At 33.9% G+C, this 22,884-nt stretch overlaps 1 long non-coding RNA gene across 2 annotated transcripts in view; it reads right to left on the bottom strand.

Annotated features, from left to right (window-relative positions):
• The window catches only part of LOC309647397, a 234,314-nt gene that overhangs the window by 5,593 nt on the left and 205,837 nt on the right, over positions 1–22,884 (bottom strand). The window contains exon 7 of one of the 2 annotated variants that reach the window (XR_014256014.1): positions 1,253–15,724. The exons of the other annotated variant lie outside the window; for it this stretch is intronic. This is a non-coding gene — a long non-coding RNA (uncharacterized lncRNA). Of the gene's footprint in view, positions 1–1,252; positions 15,725–22,884 lie in introns of those variants that run through there. 2 annotated transcript variants of the gene reach the window in all.

The following is a 22,884-nucleotide window of genomic DNA, read 5'->3' as shown; positions in this document are numbered from 1 at the left end:
TTTGAAACTGTGATTAAAAATCTTCCAACAAACAAAAGTCCAGGACCAGATGGCTTCACAGGTGAATTCTATCAAACATTTAGAGAAGAGCTAACACCCATCCTTCTCAAACTCTTCCAAAAAGTTGCAGAGGAAGGAACACTCCCAAACTCATTCTATGAGGCCACCAGCACCCTGATACCAAAACCAGAGAAAGATACTACAAAAAAAGAAAATTACAGACTAATATCACTGATGAATATAGATGCAAAAATCCTCACCAAAATACTAGCAAACAGAATCCAACAACACATGAAAAGGATCATACACCATTATCATGTAGTATTTACCCCAGAGATGCAAGGATTCTTCAATATATGCAAATCAATTAATGTGATACACCATTTTAACAAACTAAAGAGTAAAAACCATATGATCATCTCAATAGATCCAGAAAAAGCTTTTGACAAAATTCAGCACCATTTATGATAAAAACTCTCCAGAAAGTGGGTAAAGAGGGAGGCTACCTCAACATAATAAAGGTCATATACGACAAACCCACAGCAAACATCATTCTCAATGGTGAAAAACTGAAAGCATTTACTCTAAGATCAGGAACAAGACAAGGATGTCCACTCTCACCACTATTATTCAACATAGTTTTGGAAGTCCTAGCCATGGCAATCAGAGAAGAAAAAGAAATAAAAGTAATACAATCTGGAAAAGAAGAAGTAAAACTGTCACTGTTTGCAGATGACATGATACTATAGATAGATAATCTTAAAGATGCCACCAGAAAACTACTAGAGCTAATCAATGAATTTGGTAAACTTGCAGGACACAAAATTAATGCACAGAAATATCTTGCATTCCTATATACTAATCATGAAAAATCTGAAAGAGAAATTATGGAAACACTCCCATTTACCATTGCAACAAGAAGAATAAAATACCTAGGAATAAACCTACCTAAGGAGGTAAAGACCTGTACTCAGAAAACTGTAAGACACTGATGAAAGAAATTATAGATGATACCAACAGATGGAGAGATATACCATGTTCTTGGATTGGAAGAATCAATATTGAAAATGACTATACTACCCAAAGCAATCTACAGATTCAGTGCAATCCCTATCAAATTACCAATGGCATTTTTTACAGAACTAAAGCAAAAAATATCTTAAAATTTGTATGGAGATACAAAAGACCACGAAGAGCCAAAGTAGTCTTGCGGGAAAAAAGCGGAGCTGGAGGAATCGGACTCTCTGACTTCAGACTCTTCTACAAAGCTACAGTAATCAAGACAATATGGTACTGGCACAAACACAGAAATATAGATCACTGGAAAAAGATAGAAAGCCCAGAGATAAACCCACGCACCTATGGTCAACTAATCTATGACAAAGGAGGCAAGGATATACAATGGAGAAAAGACAGTCTCTTCAATAAGTGGTGCTGGGAAAACTAGACAGCTACATGTAAAAGAATGAAATTAGAACACTCCCTAACACCATACACAAAAATAAGCTAAAGATGGATTAAAGTATTAAATATAAGACCATAGGAAGAACACTCTTTGCCATAAACCACAGCAAGATCTCTTTAGACCCACCTCCTAGAGTAATGGAAATAAAAACAAAAATATACAAATGGGACCTAATGAAACTTAAAAGCTTTTGCACACCAAAGGAAACCATAAACAAGATAAAAAGAAAACCCTCAGAATGGGAGAAAATATTTGCAAATGAAGCAAGTGACAAGGCATTAATCTCCAACATATAAAAACAGCTCATGCAGCTCAATATCAAAAAAAAAACAAACAACCCAATCAAAAAATGCCCATCTTTTCTTTAACAAAAATAATGTGTTTAAATGCATAAATCCATTTATGTGAATTCATTTTAATCACTTAAAATGTATCCTCTTGAGATACACATATTGAGTAATTCACTGAAGTCCAATATTACTTCATTTTTCCCTAATTCATTTTCTTTATGACTAAATTTTTCTTCCCTTCTTGTTCTTCGTCTCTCTCTGCCTGCCTTCTCATTCTCATCATCTCATCTATAAAAAGACTCCTATTCATTTATTTAAATTTTATTGTTATATCTATGTCATCGAATATTTCCTGAACATTTACTTCTAGTAAAAATATGGCCTTTTAAAATAATAGATAACAAATATTAGCCCCATATCTTACTAGAGCAAAGGTAGAGTTATCCTTTGCTTCCTCCTTTCTCACACACCTGGAGTTTTGTCTGCTTCACTGTACACTAATGAGGCTGTGATAACTAAAACCTCACTTTAATATTGCCTCACCTGGTAAAAATACCTCCCATTGCCTGGCCTGGCAAGACAGTCTCCTTCTAAAGGCACAAATTTCTATTTGTAAATTTTCAGTTTCCTGGTATGATTTTGTCTATGTTTTCTGAATTTAACTACTGGCTTGTTGACCTTATTAAAGGGCTAGAATGTTCCTCCTCTGAGTCAAGCAGCCTCTCCCACACACCAAACTGTACGAAATGCTGCTTTTCTTCCCATGTACGGGCCCCAGATAAGAGTCTTGAGGGTTTACCTGACTCTCCTTCCACATCTGTGGCCTCTCCTCATTTCCTTTTCTCTCCTGTAAGAGTTGAAGCCCCTTCTAGAAATATAGATAGAGCCCCTGGGGCCACAAGAGCCTGGGCCACTATTTCAAGCTCCTTTCATATCTTTTATGTCTCTCTACCTTTTCTCTTATCTGGAAATCAGTCATATTTCTTATTTTTAATTTTATTAAAAAGAAGGTCACTTCTTTTTAATTTAATTTTATTGTACTGCATTTCAATAACTACATTTAAATTCTTTTGTGGGTTATTACTGCATTCAAATTACTCCACACAATACAATGCAAATTATTAATGCATGGAAATTACTATATACAATGTGGTTTGGATTTTTACTGCATTTAAAACAATGACAAGAAAGCCATTTTGGTTCATTGTCACTGAAGTAGTCAAGCAGGATTTATGTATAAAGACAAAGTTTTATTGTTAAGTTCCCATTTTGTATTTTTATTATTTTTGATATTATCAAAGGTATTAAATAATCATATATTATTTTAAAAATAAGACTATAAAAATTACATGTCATTTTTAATCTAGATTGTTCTCTCATTACACTTTAAAATACAAATGAGAAGGATATATATGATGAGAAATGGCATAAATAACAGTATATAATTCAAAATGTCTACAGATCAAAGTGCTCAATAAACTATAAAATTAAATAAAATTGAAAAAATACAAAGTAATAATTGCAATATGCAGTAAATCAGTCTTGGTATTCTAAGGTTCATATGTTGTCCTTTCAAACGTATAAATTGCCATCACTATTTTGGGGGATGCTTTTATAATTTAAGGTTTCTTTGACAAAACAATTTCACTTATATGAATTTAATCTGAAGAAATAATCTAAACCCAATAGTTCAACTGCTTTAAATTTATTTTGGGGAAAACACCTAAAATAGATATCATTTGCAATTCTTCTATTTTATTTAAAATTGCAACAAATTAAAAGCAAATTAAATGTCCAATTAAATGGTATAGGTAAATGTCATATACAACATAACGAGATAATATACATGAATTAATAATATTATTTAGGAATTATATTCAATAAAGGGGGACAATGATCATAGATGTTGAACTGTGGCAAAAAATGTATGTTTCTGTCCAGTTAGGGCTTTCTGAGCAAATTTTATTGAAATTTGCTGGGTTAAAAGTTGAGACTGAGTTAAAAGTTGAGTCTGGGACCTGGGTTAAAACTTGACTCTGGGACTTAAATTATGACAATATGGCTAGTGAGGCCTTGAGAGATATATCCGAAGTTGAAGGTAGGCCATTGTTTTTCTAAAAATCTTACTAACTACACATATATATAGTGATTAAGATACCAAATAAGATATATTTTATTCACATGCTTACCATCAATTTTAAGGTAAAACTTCATGAAAACCTATAAATCCATAAAAATAAATAAATCCATATCAAAAGAAAACAAATATTTAAAATGTAATAAATACCAATAACTTAGAAAAGAAATATATTGATTATAATCAATTACCAATGAATCTATACCTAAGTGAATGAGGTGAGACTCAAAAAGTTTGTGTTTACATCCATTTTAAAAAATGTATTCATTATTCATATTAAATTAATAATCCCAACATTATTTGTGTTCTGTCTGACCACCTGGTAAATGAACATACACGTCATACTAAATAACAGTAAGATTGCATGTATCAGTCTGGGAGATATTAGCAGATTACAATTCCAATCTGAAGTACAAGCTGTGAAGATGTTTTTTGCACAACAATCAGTGCATAGATATGAGAGAGAAGTTCCTGAAAAGTGGGCCATGGGGAGGAAAGCGTTTCATTTACTGTAACAAGTAGTTTGACCCTCATGCCATTACTTGGAAGGGAGCTGGGGTTTAGTGCTAAAAGGGCACCAGCTGAAGGCATCAGGGAAGGGCATTGTTCCATTATACATTGAAATTGTTTGAGTACCTTCCACATCCTACTTTATTTATAGAGAATTTTTGCAGTAAATAATATACCAGTTTCATGGAAGCATGAAAAATAATATATATGTTTTGATTCACATATCCCAGCATTAAATTTTGCAACTACAGCACTGCTGATTATAGGCTCAGATTTTTATGAATTATTTTTTAAAACCAATCTTACTCTATCTTTCCAATGATACCCTCACGGTGCACAGATTTAAGATTCTCATTACATCCTTTTTTTTTTTTTTTTTCCATTCCTGTATGTACAGACAGATACCTCGCTAAAGCAGAAGTGTGAGCTTAATCAGATGCAATATAGCATCTTTACAAAGATAGCACATATCTAACACCTGTCAGCTCATCAATGTTTGGTCTGCTACTCTACAAATTACTACATATATCATTCCTGACACCTAAACTGATGTAAAGAATAAAACACAACTTATAAATTTTGTTCTACTTACAAGCAAGACATGCAGTAATCTGTTCTCAAGCTTGGTCTTAGAACTCCGTTAGACACTTAAAAAGAAATGGCAATCCAAAACAATTTTTGTTTGTCTGGAATATATTATGCATACATACCTATGTATGCCATTTTTAATTAAAATTGGAAAAAAATTTAAATACACAGATAGAGAGGCAAGGCCTGAAAGATAGTAATACGAACAGGGCACAGTGATCAGCCAATTAAACAAGACAGTTATCTAAGGCAAATACATTGAGAATGTTGCCAGGAGTTTCTGTGCTTCTCAGTGTAGAGGGCAAGGAAATAGGAAGGTGCATAAAAGACCAGAGACACAAATTGAACACCCCAGACTACCAAAAATAGTTTGTGATGGTGGCAATGATTTTATTACTGGTTGTTGTATTGTATTTTAAGATATCGAATTATGTCAATTGAGAATGTTTTGGAACATTAGTGACTATATCCTAAAAATTTGGCCATCAATTCTTTTAAATGCTTGAAAGTTTTCAGCTCTATAAACTCTGAGAACATCTAATGGATAGATAAGAACATTTTTTCCAATTAGTTGTCAGTTGTTATCTGTCCCATATATTTGTCCTTCCTATTCTTGAGTATTTGTACATTTTACTTGATTCTACTTTAAGTAAATCTCAGATATTCAAATACCAGACCTTTTTATGTTAAAATGTTATTTTAAAGCAACATTTAATTTATTTCAATATTATATTTCCAATATTATTTTTCAGATCATTCCTTAAAATTAAATGAAAAATGTAAAACCCTATGTAATGTATCAGAATGTAGTAACCAGAATAAATCATGATGTAATTCCATTTAATCACACTATGACAAATGGCCAACTCTTTTGGTGAATAAATATATGAGTATGGATCCAACAATGCCATTAGAGCATTAGTTTTAAAATTTTAAATTATAGTAGGTAATGGTTAATCTTTCAACAAGTACATTCCTATTGTCTTTAAGAAAGGTTAAAAGATACAGCTTGATTAATTCAAAATATGCATCGAACAGTCTGAATCATTTTATGGAAATTTGAATTGAAATTTAAATTACAAAGTAACAATTTTTCTTATTCATTGTAAAATATTGGACATTTTAAATAATAAATGAAGAGATAATATGAACAATGCACTTATGAATGTTTATTAAAACAGCATTTTATTTTCTAGCATATTAAATAGTCTATAACCCTACCATTTCATAAAATTGATAATATGTTGTTTGGCTAGCACTTATTTTTCTCCTTTATGGAATTAGGATGACATATTTCTCAATATCTATATATAGAAAATTTTAACAAATTATTCAGTGTTCAGTATGGCCTAGTGTGAGGAGCAAAGAACTCCTGGGAGCCAGACTGGAGAATTTACAGCTAGCCAGAGGCAAATAGAACATTTTACTCACAATATACCTGCTTCTTTTGTACATAAGAGGCAAATTTGGAAGTAATTTTTTTTTCCAGTTGGAAAGTTTATTCTATAAAGTTAGAATTTACATTTAAACGATAATATCAAACAGTTAAAAATAAAAGGCGTGTCGGTGGGAAGTTTCCACTTCTCTGCATGCATGGTAACACTATATGAGAGATACATGGACCTGCTGTCCCAACTACATCTTTAAAAGCAGACATCTGGTTAGTTGCCTATCTCTTCTAACATAACTCCATTAGAAAATAGCATTGCTATTTTATTATGCATTTATTGCAATAGATCACTTGTATAACGTATTTTATATTGGATTTTGTTTTCTCACAGAGATTGATTTTTCCATGAAGCCCTCTTCTATTCCATGTCCTGTAAGAAGAATACCAAATAGCTTTCTTGTTTGTTCAATTCAAACAAGAATTGTATGCATTGTAGTTGTTCGTGTTATTTATTTCTTGAAATAATGATATTTTCTAGATTAATCCTCACTTTACTAGTTAATTTAAGAAAGTAATAAATGTTGTGAAGACAATAAGTTGGGGTAATATGATAGAGATTGAATGAGGAAAGTGGTTAATTTAGATATCATGGGTTTAAAACCCATTTACATTAAGAGCTGAATTATGCAGAGATGGGGACATTATTTGTGCAAAAATGGAGAAAATGTTTGAGATAGAGGGAAGAGCAAGAGTATAAAGACTGAATTACAAACACATTTGCTGTTTTGGAGGAACAGGGTGTGAGGAAAAAATGCCTGAGATGAAGTCAAGGAAGAAGCAGAAAGTCAGATCATGTAGGATCTTGAAGGCCATGGCAAAACATTGTCATGTAAGATCCTCCTGCTTTGTTTACATGGTGGAATTAATTATCAAGGCAGCCTCCACTGGATTATAGATTGTGATAGGCAGAATAAAGGCCTCTAAAGATATCCATGCCCTAATCCTTGGAATCTGTGAACATGTTATGTTACATGGAAAAAGAACATTGCAAGTAAAATTAGGTTACAGATTTTATAATAGGGAGGTTATTCTGGATTAACTGATGGTACCAAAGTAATTACATGGGCCCTGAAATGGAACAAGAAGGCAGAAAGGTAAGTCAGATAGATGTGACAATAGAAAAACAGGTAGGAAAGATTCAAAGTGTGAGAAGCACCCCACCCACCATTGCTGGCATTGAAAGTGTAGAAACGAGCCACTAGCCAGGCCATGTGGGATGTCTCTAGAACAGCTGAAAGATGTAAAGGAAATGGGACCTCAATTCTGTATTTGCAAGGAATCAGATTCTACCAACAACCTGAATGAACAAAGGAATTGGTCCCCCTCTAGAGCCTTCAGAAAGGAACACAGCCTGCCAACAGCTTGATTTCAGCCCAATGAGACCCATGTCTGACTTGTGACCTATAGAACTGTAAAATAATAAAATTTGTGTTGTTCAATCTGCTAAATCTGTGATAATTTTTTTATGGCACCAATAGAAAACTAACACATAGATCTTACCAACACTAAATTTACTAGTGATTCAAAGGATACAGGCAAGAACTAGGCAGAGATAAAGTATTCCTCAATGGAGGGTACTGAATCTGTCAGATTCAGCTTCCAAAATAACTTCCTTTTCTCCAGTGTTTGGATGCAATATCAGGTTACCAGATGAGTTTTGAACAACATGTATATAAACAGTATACTCAGGAATTTTGGATTTGGGGTTCCTCAATTCTATAACTCATCAGTTACATAGTAGAAAATGCATATATTTTTTCTTTGGGGTTGCTTTAATTTTGGATATCTAGACATAATTCAGAATGATTAATAGTTTTTCTTTCTTATAATCACTGTTTTAAATATCATGGTTAAAATTTGCTTCATAGATAAGTTGGAGTACTTTACTTTCATTCTGTTTTTTAGAACACTATGTATAAGCAGGAACTCTAACTTTTGAAATTGTATTTGAAATCACGTATAAAATTGTCTCTGTCTAGTGTTGCTTTTTATGTGAGTTTTTTTACGCTGTTATAATTGCATTGATCACTAAGTTATATTTAGGAAACCCCTGGTAAATGATTGACTTTGACCTGACCTCCTTGTATATTAAAGGTATAATGTCTAAATTGGGTTTATAGGGTGAGGAGTGTTTTAACATGATAGTATCCTATAGGAAAACAGAGCAAAAAAGAGAGGTAATAAGGTATTTAGTAGAAATATAATGAGATCCCTATCTAAAAAAGAAAAAAACCCAGATTTTTAGCAGGATACATCTAGTTAGTCTCAATTGGTTACTGTAAATATACTGGATTTCTAGGAAATGGATTTTGGGAGAAATAGAAATAGCCCTGTTACCAAAATCTACACCAGTTTTCTATGCTGTGTAGCAAATTATCTAACACAAAGTCGCTTAAAACAACAAACCATTTATTATCTCCCAGTTTCTGCAGGTCAGAGACCAGACACTGTCTAGCTGCTTTCTCTGTTCAAGGTCCCCAATTCTGCAAAGGTAGGTGAGGCAGCATTTTCATCAGGAGACTCAACAAGAGAAAGATTTGCTGCTAAGCTCCATCTGGTTGTTGGCAAAACTGATTTTGTGGTTGTAGAATTTATGGCAGTTTGCATCTTCAAAGCCTGCAACAGGGTTTCTACTAGAAGTCTCTGACCTCATGTTTAAAGGGCTCACCTGATTAGGTCAGACTCAGACAAGATAATCTCATTTTTTATTTACTTAAAATCAACTGATGACGTATTTACATCTGCAGAATCTCTTTAACTTTGCATTTAGTATAATCTTATCATGAAAATGCTATTCCATCATTTTTGCCATATTCTCTCAGGATGAGGAGATTACACAAAGGCATGACCTTTAGGGAATTACTCATTCTATAAAAGCTTACAAGGGAATTGACATACAATTTTTTATAATAATCTCATTTTTAAAATTTCTACTAATGCTATAGATAAATCTTGTATTTTGATTTTATTAATATTTTTTGTCTTTTAAAAATTAATCTTGCTAGACATTTGTCTACTTAATTTGCATTTCCAAAGAAACTGCAAAGTTCTAGGTGAATTTTAGATTGCATCTGCATTTTTTCAGTTAACTAGTTTATATTATTGTCCACCTTATTTCCCATTTTCATTTTTTTTGCTATTTTAATTTTTAAATACTTGAGTAAAATATTTGCAAACTTTTAAAAAACTGTTTCATTGAGGTATAATTTACTCACAGTAAAACTTACTTTTTTTGATAGAGTTTATGAATATTGACAAATGCATAGTCATGCAACCAACAACAAATCAAGATATAGAATATTATCAGCCCCCAAATTTTTCTGTACCCTTTTATTGTCAACTCCTCCCCCAACTCCCATCTTGCAACCAATGACCTATTTTCAGTCCCTATAGTTTTTATCATTTCCAGAATGTCATGTAAATGAATTGTACAATATGTTACATTTTAAATTTGGCTTCTTCCACTTAGCATAATGTAATCAAGGTTCATCCATATAGTTTTGTGCATCACTAATTTTTCCTTTCTATTTCTAAGTAACATTCTATTGTACGGATATAAAATATTTGTTTTTCCATTTTCCAGTTGAAGGACATTTGAGTTGTTCCAAGTGTGGGGTGATTATGAATTACAGTGCTATAGACATTCAAGCACAGATTTTTGTCTGAACAAATGCTTTAATTTCCCTTGAGTAAATACCTAAGATTGGAATTACTGTGGCACATGTAAAGTTTTTGGATAAGTTTATAAGAATCTGGAAAACTGTTTTCCAAATACCTGTAACAATTTTTCATCCCACCTGTGATGGAGGGGAGTGGCCACCACTGTGAGAAAGCCATAAAATGCAATAACAACAAAACTATTAAGGAAATTCTCTGACATCCTCCAGGGCACAGGTGAAGACCTATTGAGTCTGGGAAAAGGAAAAAAACAAAAATCAAACCAAAAAAACCCTCTACTTTAGGAGGCCAGGGCTCATGCCATTAGAAGTCTCCTACTTTGAGGGACAGACAAAACATTCTATTGCATAATGCCCACAAGACATACAGGCAGAAGTTGGTAGAGGCAGGGTTACTGAAATAATCCCCCTTTCAAGCTCAGGAACACAGGCCTGCCTAAGAAAGAGGCTGGATCAGATCAACAGAGAAACTTTCCTCCATTCTACCACCAAGCTTATAAGAACTGAGTGACAAGCAACAGCAGTATACCTCTAATCAAAAGGTAAAGAGATGGACGCAGTTCCTATTTGAGGTTCAGGCATAAAAGGAAGGCAGAAAGCTGAAGGTAGAAAATGAACATTGAAGAAAACTCTTTAGCATCTCATCATCTAACCCAATCCGAAGGATAACATTAGAGGGCTTGAATTCAGTGGTGCACAAAAAGTAGTCATACCAAAAGTAAAACCTAAACCCGCTTAATTTTTGATGAGCTTATCGCAACCTTCTCCCCAAACACACAATAACAACCTAACACTAGAAGCAGCATTCTCATCTTCAAGCATAAAAATTACTTACCTTCATCTCTACTGTTCTCCTTTTCTAGATAAAAAGTTCAGTAATTCATCAGCAATTGTGAGTCACAAAAACAGAACAACAAAAACAACATGTTGTCAAGAAACAAGAAAACCCAACAGAAGCTGAGTTAGACATGATCTAGATATTGGAAACATCAAAGAGGGAATTTAAAATAGCAATACTTAATGTGTTAAAAGTTCCAGTGGAAAAGGTTTAAAACATGGAAGAACATATAGGAAATTTCAGCAGAATAATGGAACTATAAAAAAATGAAATGGAAATGCTCAGAAAAATAAAAGAAAAACATTGTCACTGCATTAGTTTTCTACTGCTACATAACAAATTAGCACAAACTTATCAGTTTAAAACAACAGCTATTTATTATCTCACAATTTCTATGGGTCAGGTGTCAGTGAAGTATAGGTGGATCATCTGCTTAGGGTTTCACAAAATATCAGTGGGACTGCATTTTCATCAGAGGATCACTTGGGGAAAGATCTGCATCCGAGCTACAGATGGTTGTGGCAGAATACCTTTTGTTGCAGATGTGGATCTCATGGTGACTAACTAGCTTCTTTATGGTCAGCAGGAAAGAGACTTTATCACCTCAGGAAGGGGTCCAGTCCCTCATTTGAAGGCTTTCTCCTGATTAACTGAGGTTCACCCATAATAATCTCCCTTTTGATTAACTCAAGAACAACTGATTTAGGATATTAATTATGTCTGCCAAAACCCTTGACCTTTTCCATGATCTGTTGGCTTAGAAGAAGTGTTCTGCTTGTGCTTAAAGAAAGGGAATTACAGAACAACATGACCCATTAGGGTTCACCTTATGGTGTATCCAGTATACTGAGCAATCTGGATCCCAGTGATTCTTCATTTCCCTACCACATTCAGGACACATTTATCACATCCTAAGATCTCATCCCATTACAGCATCAGCTCAAAGTCCAAAATCTCATCACCTACATCATGTCCAAGTTCAGATGAGGCTGGTAAGTGTAATCTATTAGATACAGCTCCTGGGACACAATCTCTCACCATGACTCATGAAATTAAAGAGGACAAGTTATCTTCTTTCAACCCACCTAACATACTATGATGGGACAGGAACAAAATAAACACTATAGGTCTTTTTCCTGCAAAAAGCAGGAAAAAGATGGTAAAAATAAGTCATTGGTCCAAGGCAGTTCTGAAATCCAGCCAGGCAAACTCTGGCCAGATCTTGATTCAGTTTCAAGTTCTGGCATTAATGACCTGTGAGTTTCTGTCACACCCTCTGAGCTATTGGTTCAGCTCTCTGAGCCTCCTTTCTTTATCATGGAAGACAGCACATGTTCATACCTGAGTAGTTTCCTCAGACTATTTTCTTGCCAGTAGAACTTTGAAGGTCTAGCAGCCTCCTTTCATTTTATACTCTTTGTGTCCCTATTAGGACAAGCCATCAGTGTTTATACAATTGGATAAATTAAACAGAACGGACAAATTTACAAATGTATTCTTTGATATGATTTAATTATCATAGTCATAAATTGTCTAAAAATCTTAACTGTGGTTATTGGTAAATGTTATTAGTTGTTATTGTTTTTTAATAAATGATATAAAATATTTATAGCCAGCAGGTCTATATTTTTCAGCCAACTCTATAAATAGTGGTAATCCTATTCAAAATCTGATATTGTAAGTGAAGTCTTTAATGGCTAAGACCATAGTTGGTATTACCATTATTTACTCTTTTCTTGTCAAATTTAATTGCAAGTTTCAAATCAGTATTAGCATAAGTTCTTGAGCATATACACAGATTTTTAAATCATTTTTAAAGAAATATTTAGTTTATATCCCAGAGAAGATATGTTGACTATCTACCAAAACAAAGATAAGTCAACTCAGTTAGCTTTCAATAGAAGATCGTAACCATGAACCTTGATCATTTATTTCTTAAGCATATATAAATTTGTCAGCCTACAGTAAAGGATATTTATACCTCAGACACGTCTGTTTAACATAGCCTCTTAAATATAATCTACTGTAGGAAGCTCTTTCCCATAATTTTTTTAAGACAGGTCAAATTATATATTTGAAAACAATATAATTGAATTACCTTTGGAACTACTAAAGAACCTTAGTAGCTCGTAAGATCAAATCTATTCTGTAAAAAACAATGTAAGAGATGTGTAAGATCATTGTATAAGAGGTAGAATTATCAGCAGCTTGCATATTATTCCTGATTTGCTCATGCCCATTTTATTTCCTGGTGAGACCCCATAAAAGAGAATCATAAGACTCAATTAATAATTTAATAATAGTAACAAACTATGCATACATTGACAACCACTTCCATTCTAAAAATGACACGACAGGAACCTAAAAATATGGGGCCCTGTGGCTTGGGATGGGAGAAGGAGCCAGAACTATAGTAAATATCTATTTTTCCTTTTAATTTTCCCCATACTGCTACCAGAGTGAAATGTTAAACATAATTAGCCTGTGCAAATGCATAAGGTAGAATTAAAATTCATCATTACAATTCTTAAATCCACTTAAAAGCTATCTACTAGATATAAGAGATGATGCAAGGGACATTTTTCAATTTTTAAAATGTTTTTAACTATTATATTTCTATCAAGTTAACTCCCCTAAAACTTTATATTTGGTTTAATATTCTCCAGCTTCCTATAGCAATCCATTAGCATGGCTATGATTCTGTATAATATGCATTTGAATTGATGAGATTCATTATAAAGCGTGTCTATTTTATGCATGCACTGCAGAAAGAAAATTAAGGAGACTGTTTATTATGTTACATTATGACTTTTATAAAATGACCCATGTGCTATATTTTTTATAAGAATTCAAAGTTAGGAAAATAATTTATCTCTACAGAAAAACAAATCACAAAAACACAAATAAGTGAAACACTAAAACATTTTAATCAAACATAACACAATGAGTACTAAACATCTTTCCAAGTTTTCTTTCTTTTTCATAATGTCTTGGATTTCAGAAAATTAACAACAAAATAAAGCTTCTAACTTGATTAGTTTTGCGAAATTTTACCTGTTATTTATATAATCATGACACTGGGTTTTATATTTATTAAATATATAGACACATTTGTGTATTTTATATTACATCACCTAATGTTCTAAATGCCAGAGAAAACTGATTTGGAAAGATAGAATCTATATTCCAATGAAAATATGGGTTCCTGCTCTTTACTCGCTTCATGGGTCATGATTGGAGTAGGACTGACCTAACCTAGGCTCTTTGTTAAATGCTTGGAGTTAGATTTGCATTCTATGGGAATGGAAGGGGAATAGATGACTCCAACAAGGGTTCGCTCAGGACATATTTCCTGCACGAGGAATCAAGCTTAGAGTTATAGAACCAAAGAATCTGAATTGAATAAAGGTCAAATAAAAAAGAGTAATGGTCTAGATGGAAAAGACAGGGTACCCGGGGACTTGCATGAGTCCTGCTTCTGGATATGCACCTGGGACTCAACATGAGGGTGCTGTGATTTCAAGACTGAAGACAGGGTGAACAGGTGGCACTTTCAAACTTAGCATTTTTTTTCAGTTTTAAGTCATTTTTCAGTATATACTATGACTTTCATCAATCTAATTTGAAATAATTCCAAATGTAAATGCAACTGCAATTTGGTAAACTATGTTGTTAACTAGTGTTATCAATTATTATAATCACTATTGTAACAGTAAAATAGAATTAATGAGAAGAATAATAAATACCAACCAACCTATGTGCTTCCTATGTGATATTCACTATGCCAAGTGTTTATATTTATTTAAAAGTACTTTATTCCACATCTGTATCTCTATTTCTGGGATTGACATATATACACTACTATGTATAAAATAGATAACTAATGAGAACTGACTGTATAGCACAGGGAACTCAACTCAATGCTCTGTGGTGACCTAAATGGGAAGGAAATCCAAAAAAGAGGGGATATATGTATATGTATAGCTGATTCACTTTGCTGTACAGCAGAAACTAACACAACATTGTAAAGCAATTATACTCCAGCTTAAAAAAAGGTATTTTATTCCACAAAGCAATCATACATATGAGGTTAATTTACTTTACTTTTATTGACAGAGAAAGTGTGACATGGTGAGTCTAATACCAGCTCTGTAAGTGCTGTAGCTATGCTCATATCCACATATATAGTACCTGGAAGCACAAGTTTTTTTACCCTGTTGTTCTCTAAACAGTACATTTTAATTCAGCTACAATAAATATTCCGAAAAAACTATGGTTGAATCTTGCAATATAATCTAACTTGAAATAATAATATCTAAAATCAGTTTAAATTCTTTCAATGTGTTCTATTTATGAATTCTTTAAACTGTTTGCGTGTTCCTAATTGAAAATTTTAAGTAGTTCTTTACTTACATTCACCCCTGGTGCTTTGCTTTGTTTTCTATTTCTCTAACTTATTTTTAATTCCTTTAAATTTCCTGCTATCTGTAGCCCAAACTAAGTATGTTTAGACTTAGGCTCTAGATTTAGCCACATGCTAGTTGATTTTGCAGCTATTTCAGATTTCTCTATATCGTCTTAGAAATACTGAGAGATCACTGCATCCTTTCAGGAATAACCATCAACTTATTTTCAGTTACAATTTCATAGATATCTTTTCTCCATGCCTTCAGACCTTGACTTCTTTCCCTTTTTGCTTCAAACAAGAACATCGTTGATTCCTTACAAAAGCCATCTTTCGCAAGGATTTTCTCCTGCAGGTCTAAGGTCTGAAAACAAACAAATAGAGTAGGGATTCATGCCAGCAGGCACTGCAGAAATCCCTGGTTTGGTTGTCTCTATTAGCAATTTTAATCCTCAAAATAATAATTTGCTTAACCTTACTTCTGACTTTCCAGTTTGTTGCTTTAGCTGACAAAATATGATTCAGACTAACGATAGATTTTTCCCTTCCTCTTTCCAGAGGTAAATTTGTTTGTAATGCTCTATTCGGGTGCAGTATTCAAGTTGCAAAGAGTCAAAGGTCAACACTACTATACAGAACCACCAAATTGTTCACAGGTAAAATGTAGAAAATGGCAACTACATGCTTCTTCATGATATATCTTCTGAGTTTTTGATAGTTTTTCATGTAGGCAAGACCCTAAGCAATAAAACCAACTCAGGGAAGGTAAGATTGACTTAATATACCATAGTCTAAATAGATGTGATACCCATTTCAGCACCGTCCCTTCCTCATAGTCCTCTGATACTCTGACAATTAGAAATACAAAAATCAGGGCACTTTTCCTTTCTCAAATATGTGAACTGATGCCTGGGGATGTGCTGTTCAAGGTAATTATTTTGCTTTGCTTGAAGGCATTTGGAGGCTTTTTAATAGAAGTCATAATTCAGGCTAAAGCCAATATATTTCAAAGCTTCAAAAAATATCTGCCACTTGTAAATGCATAAAATAAAATAAGTGGAGTTTAGGTCAATAACTATATGTGTATCGTTTTAAGGAAACGTAAAATCACATTTCTTTTTTAAAATTTAAGCTCTGAATCATATTGACATGATACACAGGCTGTGATAAAAGCCAAGAGTAATCTTAATTTACTCTTCTAGTGGACAGAGTAGGAGTGAATAACGTCAGCAAGCATTTTTTAATTCCAGATAATGACATTTAATATGTAGATCTGCTGTTGTATCTATTATATATATTAAATTAACTAAATACTAAGTTCAAATAATTAAAATATAGCATAAATGCAGTACTTTACTTCTAATATAGCGTATTGTTTATTATATTTTATGGCATGTTGTTTCTGATTTTTAAAAAATTAAAATAATTTTGTGTGCAACTCTATTATGGATTGTTACAGTATAGAAATACTGTAACAACTTTTTTTTTTAAGTTTTGGAATACAACAAATACTTTCTTTTCACTGGAAATAGCCAATTATTATTGGTACAATTGAAAGAAGAGTTACATGTTCTAAAACATGGATACTCCACCATGAAAAAAATCTAAATACTTTATCATATATATATGCTTTCAATATCATAGCAATACTATATCATATGTGTATGCATATACATATATATATATATATATATATATATATATATATATATATATATATATATATATATATACACACATACATACATACACACACACATCCCCAAAATAATCACCTCTGAGTTTCCTGGTGTTAAATTTATTTTTCCTTACACAATATATTTATGATATACATACACTTTTATTTGTGCACAATATTAAATAAAAAAGTAAAAAATAAAAATGGACTCAAATCATCTTGCAAAAAGAAGTTTTGGAATTTTTTGAGCATCTGTATCTTTAATGGAATACATCTTTTTCTTCATGAGGTGAATGAGAGCTTTCAGCTATGTAATTATGGTATCTATTATTTAAAATTAGCTGATTACTTTATAAATATCTCCCCCAAAAACACTGGAAAGGAAGAGGGAAAATAAATTTTCATTTCAGAGCTACTATGTCAGAGTCTGTCTTAAATTCTTTATGTGGTCTCCAAAATATCCCTGAATATTTTACAAATGAGAAAATATATTTATTTAAAAATCTTTTTTCATTGACTTAACCACTTTTTCCCACTTTCCATCATCAACTACTAAAAATATTGCCTTCTCTGTGTAAAACTATTGTTTTCATTATTTTTATCTCTTTAAAAAAAGTGTAAAAATTGTGTTGCTCATCTCTACAAGTACATACTCTGTTTTCCAAACCTGGAATCATTTCCAAAGTTTTGAATCACTTTCTAGTTTTGCAACTACGTTTTGTCATCATTTCATTACTCTGACATTTTAACATTATGTGAACAGAATATAAAATATGTTGATATTTAAAAGTATGAGGAGATTGGTTCAAGATGGCAGAGAAGGACATGTACTCACTCTCTCTTGCAAGAGCACCGGAATCACAACTAACTGCTGAAGAATCATGAACAGGAAGACACTGGAACTCACCAAAAAAGATACCCCACATCCAAAGACAAAGGAGAAGCTGCAATGAGATGGTAGGAGGGGCGCAATCACAATAAAATCAAATCTCATAACTGCTGGGTGGGTGACTCACAAACCATAGAACACTTATACCACAGAAGTCCACCCACTGGAGTGAAGGTTCTGAGCCCCACGTCAGGCTTCTGAAACTGGGGGTCCAGCAACGGGAGGAGGAATTCCCAGAGAATCAGGGATTTGATTGCAGGACTTCAACAGGACCAGGGAAACAGAGACTCCACTCTTGGAGGACACACACAAAGTAGTGTGTGCATCAGGACCCACGGGGGAGGAGCAGTCACCCCATAGGAGACTGAACCAGACCTACCTGCTAGTGTTGGAGGGTCCCTGGCAGGGGGTGGGGGGCAGTGGTAGCAGCTGTGGCTCACTGTGGGGGCAAAGACACTAGCAGCAGAAGTTCTGGGAAGTACTCCTTAGCGTGAGCCCTCCCAGAGTCCACCATTGGCCCCACCAAAGAGCCTGTGGCCTCCAGTGCTGGGTTGACTTAGGCCAAACAACCAACAGGGAGCGAACTCAGCCCCACCCATTACCAGACAAGGGGTTTAAAGTTTTACTGAGGTTTGCCCACCAGAGCAACACCTGGCTTTACCTACCACCAGTCCCTCCCAGCAGGAAACTTGCACAAACCTCTTAGATAGCATCACCCACCAGAGGGCAGACATCAGAAGCAAAAAGAACTACAATCCTGCAGCCTGTGGAACAAAAACCACATTCACAGAAAGATAGACGAGATGAAAAGGCAGATGGCTATGTACCAGATGAAGGAACAAGATAAAACCCCAGAAAAAAAACCAAATGAAGTGGAGATAGGCAACCTTCCAGAAAAAGAATTCAGAATAATGATAGTGAAGATGATCCAGGACCTCGGAAAAAGAATGGAGGCAAAGTTTGAGAAGATGCAAGAACTGTTTAACAAAGACCTAGAAAAATTAAAGAACAAACAAACAGAGATGAACAATACAATAACTGAAATGAAAAATACACTGGAAGGAATGAATAACAGAATAACTGAGGGAGAAGAACAGACAAGTGACCTGGAAGACAGAATGGTGGAAATCACTGCCACAGAACAGAATAAAGAAAAAAGAAGGAAAAGAGATGAAGGCAGCCTCAGAGACCTCTGGGACAGCATTAAAGGCACCAACATTTGCATTACAGGGGTCCCAGAAGGAGAAGAGTGAGAGAAAGGACACAAGAAAATATTGAAGAGATTATAGTACAAAACTTCCCTAACGTGGGAAAGGAAATAGCCACCCAAGTCCAGGAAGTGCAGAGAGCTCCAGGCAGGATAAACCCAAGGAAAAACATGCCAAGACACATAGTAATCAAATTGACAAAAATTAAAAAACAAAGAAAAATTATTAAAAGCAACAAGGGGAAAACAAAAAATAACATACAAGGGAACTCCCGTAAGGTTAACAACTGACTTCTCAGCATAAACTCTACAATCCAAAAGGGTGTGGCACCATATATTTAAAGTGCTGAAAAGGAAGAACCTACAACAGGATTACTCTACCTGCCCAGGATCTCATTCAGATCAGAGAAATCAAAAGCTTTACAGATAAGCAAAAGCTAAGAGAATTCAGCACCACCAAACAAGCTCTACAACAAATGCTAAAGGAACTTCTCTAAGTGGGAAACACAAGAGAAGAAAAGGACCTATAAAAACAAACCCAAAACAATTAAGAAAATGGTAATAGGAACATACATATCAATAATCACCTTAAATGTGAATGGATTAAATGCTCCAACCAAAAGACACAGGCTTGTTGAATGGATACAAAAACAAGACAAAGATATATGCTGCCTACAAAAGACGCACTTCAGACCTAGGGACACGTACAGGCTGAAAGTGAAGGGATGAAAAAAGATATTCCATGTAAATGGAAATCAAAAGAATGCTGGAGTAACAATACTCATATCAGATAAAATAGACTTTAAAATAAAGAATGTTACAAGAGACAAGGAAGGACAGTACATATTGATCAAGGGGTTAATCCAAGAAGAAGATATAACAATTATAAATATATATGCCCCCAACATAGGAGCACCTCAATACATAAGGCAAATGCTAACAGCTATAAAAGAGGAAATCAACGGTAACGCAACAATAGTGGGAGACTTTAACACCTCACTTACACCAACGGACAGATCATCCAAACAGAAAATTAATAGGGTAACACAAGCTATAAGTGACACAATAGACCAGATAGATTTAATTGATATTTATAGGACATTCCACACAAAAACCGCATATTACACTTTCTTCTCAAGTACACATGGAACATTCTCCAGATTAGATCACATCTTGGGTCACAAATCAAGCCTTGGTAAACTTAAGGAAATTGAAGTCATATCAAGCAACTTTTCTGACCACAATGCTATGAGATTAGAAATAAATTACAGGGAAATAAACGTAAAAAACACAAACACATGGAGGCTAAACAATACATTACTAAATAACCAAGAGCTCACTGAAGAAATCAAAGAGGAAATCAAAAAATTCCTAAAGACAAATGACAATGAAAGCACAATGATCCAAAACCTATGGGATGCAGCAAAAGCAGTTCTAAGAGGGAAGTTTATAGCAATACAATCCTACCTCAAGAAACAAGAAAAATCTCCAATAAACAATCTAACCTTACACCTAAAGGAACTAGAGAAAGAAGAACAAACAAAACCCAAAGTTAGTAGAAGGAAAGAAACCATAAAGATCAGAGCAGAAATAAATGAAATAGAAACAAAGAAAACAATAGCAAAGATCAATAAAACTAAGAGCTGGTTCTTTGAGAAGATAAACAAAATTCATAAACCTTTAGCCAGACTCATCAATAAAAAAAGGGAGAAGACTAAAATAAATAAAATTAGAAATGAAAACGGAGAAGTTACAACAGACACCACAGAAATACAAAGCATCCTAAGAGACTACTACAAGCAACTCTATGCCAATAAAATGGACAACCTGGAAGAAATGGACAAAATCTTAGAAAGGTATAACCTTCCAAGACTGAACCAGGAAGAAACAGGAAACATGAACAGACCAATCACAAGTAATGAAATTGAAACTGTGATTTAAAATATTCCAACAAACAAAAGTCTAGGACCAGATGGCTTCACAGGTGAAGTCTATAAAACATTTAGAGAAGAGCTAACACTCATCCTTCTCAAACTCTTCCAAAATACTGGAGAGGAAGGAACACTCCCAAACTCATACTACGAGGCCACCATCATGCTGATAGCAAACCCAGACAAAGATACTACAAAAGAAAAAAATTACAGACCAATATCACTGATGAATATAGATGCAAAAATCCTCACCAAAATACTAGCAAACAGAATCCAACAACACATTCAAAGGATCATACCCCATGGTCAAGTGGGATTTATCCCAGAGATGCAAGGATTCTTCAATATATGTAAATCGATCAATGTGATACACCATATTTATAAATTGAAGAATAAAAACCACTATGATCATCTCTATAGATGCAGAAAAAGCTTTTGACAAAATTCAACACCATTTATGATAAAAACTTTCCAGAAAGTAGGCATAGAGGGAACCTACCTCAAGATAATAAAGGCCATATATGAGAAACCCACAGCAAACATCATTTTCAATCATGAAAAACTGAAAGCATTTCCTCTAAAATCAGGAACTAGACAAGGATGTCTACTCTCGCCACTATTATTCAACATAGTTTGGAAGTCCTCGCCATGGCAATCAGAGAAGAAAAAGAAATAAAAGTAATACAAATTGGAAAAGACGAAGTAAAACTGTCATGCAGATGGCATGATACTATACATAGATAATCCTAAAGATGCCACCAGAAAACTACTAGAGCTAATCAATGAATTTGGTAAAGTTGCAGGATACAAAATTAATGCACAGAAATCTCTTGCATTCCTATACACTAACAACGAAAGATCAGAAAGAGAAATTAAGGAAACAATCCCATTCACCATTGCAACAAAAAGAATAAAATACCTAGGAGTAAATCTACTTAAGGAGGTAAAAGACCTGTACTCAGAAAACTATAAGACACTGATGAAATAAATCAAAGATGACACAAACAGATGGAGAGATATACCATGTTCTTGGGTTGGAAGAATCAATATTGTGAAAATGACTATAATACCGAAAGCAATCTACAGAATCAATGCAATCCCTACCAATTTACCAATGGTATTTTTTACAGAACTAGAACAAAAAAATCTTGCAATTTGTATGGAGACACAAAAGACCCCGAATAGCCAAAGCAATCTTGTAGGAAAAATCAGAGCTAGAGGAATCAGACTCCCTGACCTCAGACTATACTACAAAGCTACAGTAATCAAGACAATATGGTACTGGCACAAAAACAGAAATATAGATCAATGGAACAGGATAGAAAGCCCAGAGATAAATCCATGCACCTATGGTCAACTAATCTATAACAAAGGAGGCAAGGATATACAATGGAGAAAAGGCAGTCTCTTCAATAAGTGGTGCTGGGAAAACTGGACAGCTACATGAAAAAGAATGAAATTAGAACACTTCCTGACACCATACTCAAAAATAAACTCAAAATGGATTCGAGACCTAAATGTAAGACCGGACACTATAAAACTCTTAGAGGAGAACATAGGAAGAACACTCTTTGACATAAATCACAGCAAGATCTTTTTTGACCCACCTCCTAGAGTAAGGGAAATAAAAACAAAAATAAACAAACTGGACCTAATGAAACTTAAAAGCTTTTGCACAGCAAAGGACACTATAAACCAGATGAAAAGAGAACCCTCAGAATGGGAGAAAATATTTGCAAATGAATCAACGGACAAAGGATTAACCTCCAAAATATATAAACAGCTCATGCAGCTCAATATTAAAAAAACAACTCAATCA

Source organism: Balaenoptera physalus (genome assembly GCF_965194825.1).
Source record: "Balaenoptera physalus genome assembly, chromosome: 18".
Taxonomy (NCBI): Eukaryota; Metazoa; Chordata; class Mammalia; order Artiodactyla; family Balaenopteridae; genus Balaenoptera; species Balaenoptera physalus.
Note: the sequence above shows the minus strand (reverse complement) of the source record. Positions and strands in the feature narration are given on the sequence as shown.